Source organism: Hypanus sabinus, chromosome 3 (assembly GCF_030144855.1).
Source record: "Hypanus sabinus isolate sHypSab1 chromosome 3, sHypSab1.hap1, whole genome shotgun sequence".
Classification (NCBI taxonomy): domain Eukaryota; kingdom Metazoa; phylum Chordata; class Chondrichthyes; order Myliobatiformes; family Dasyatidae; genus Hypanus; species Hypanus sabinus.
The window spans coordinates 7433286-7435292 of NC_082708.1; positions in this window are offsets into that span (position 1 = coordinate 7433286).

Genomic DNA, 2007 nt, shown 5'->3' on the forward strand with positions numbered 1-2007 from the left:
TTTATTACAGCCTTTGTACATCACAGTTCCTGTACCCTACCATAACTCCCCTGTCTCATTGGAATATACCTATGCAGAACTCCACACAGATATCTCCTGAACATTTGCCACATTTCTTCTGTAATTTTCTCTCAGAACATCTGTTTCCAATTTAAGCTTCCAATTTCCTGCCTGATAGCCTCATAATTCCCCTTACTCCAATTAAATGCTTTTCGTACTTGTCTGTTCCTATCTCTCTCCAATTCCATTGGAAAGAAGATTGAATTATGATCGCTATCTCCAAAATGCTCTCCCACTGAGAGATCTGACACCTGACCAGGTTCATTTCCCAATACCAGATCAAGTACAGCCTCTCCTCTTGTAGGCTTATCTGCATATTGTGTCAAGAAACCTTCTTGAACACACCTAACAAACTCCACCCCATCTAAACCCCTTGCACTAGGGAGATGTCAATCGACATTTGGAAAATTAAAATCTCCCATCACGACAACTCTGTTATTATTACACCTTTCCAAGATCTGTTTCCATATCTGCTCCTCAATATCCCTGTTATGATTGTGCGGCCTATAAAAACACCCAATAAAGTTATTGACCCCTTCCTGTTCCTAACCTCTGCCCACAGAGATTCCGTAGACAATCCCTCCATGTCATCCACCTTTTCTGCAGCCGTGACACTATCTCTGATCAACAGTGCCGCGCCCCCACCTCTTTTGCCTCCCTCCCTGTCCTTTCTGAAACATCTAAAACCTGACACTTGAAGTAACCATTCCTGTCCCTGAGCCATCCAAGTCTCTGTAATGGCCACCACATCATAGCTCCAAGTACTGATCCACGCTCTGAGCTCATCTGATTTGTTCACAACACTCCTTGCATTAAAATAGACGCATCTCAAACCTTCAGTCTGAGCACGCCCCTTCTCTATCATCTGCCTATACGCCCTCTCGCACTGTCTACAAGCTTTCTCTATTTGTGAGCCAACCTCCTCTTCCCCAGTCTCTTCAGTTCAGTTCCCACCTCCCAACAATTCTAGTTTAAACTTTCCCCAGCAGCCTTAGCAACACCTCCCCGCCAGGATATTGGTCCCCCGGGATTCAAGTGCAACCTGTCCTATTTGTAAAGATCACTCCTGCCCCTAAAGAGGTCCCAATGATCCAGAAATCTGAACCCCTGCCCCCTGCTCCAATCCCTTAGCCATGCATTTATCCTCCACCTCATTCTATTCCTATACTCTCTGTCGTGTGGCACTGGCTGTAATCCCGAGATTACTACCTTTGTGGTCCTGCTTCTCAACTTCCTTCCTAACTCCCTGAACTCTTTTTTCAGGACCTCTTCCCTTTTCCTACCTATGTCATTGGTACCAATATGTACCATGATCTCTGGCTGTTCTCCCTCCCACTGCAGGGTATCTTGGACATGATCTGAAACATCCCGGACCCTGGCACCTGGGAGGCAAACTACCATTGGAATTTCTTTCCTACGTCCTCAGAATCGCTTGCTGACCCCTTAACTATAGAGTCCCCTATCACTACTGCCTTTCTCTTCCTTTCCCTACCCTTCTGAGCCACAGGGTTCAGAAGTCCACAAATCGCAGAGCTCCACAAATCAAACAGTACAATTCGAAGAACTTCTAGTGGGACAGGAGAAAATCACGTGGAAGGCTTTCAAGTGTGAAGGATCAGAGGGATCTTGGGATCCGTCAATGCTGGCGAATTATTGCCAGAGGCACGGCCACTGTTTCTCCCCCTCAGGTAGGCTGCCCCCCCCAACAGTACTCAAACAGGAGTACTTATTGTCAAGGGGGACAGCCACAGGGGTACTCTCTAGTACCTGACTCTTCCCCTTCCCCCTCCTGACTGTGACCCACTTGTCTGTCTCCCGTGGCCCCGGTGTAACCACCTGCCTCTAACAACTTTTTATCACCTCCTCGCTCTCTCTGACCAGGCGAAGGCCATCGAGTTGCATCTCCAGTTCCCTAACTTGGTCCCTTAGGAGCTGCAGCTCGACACA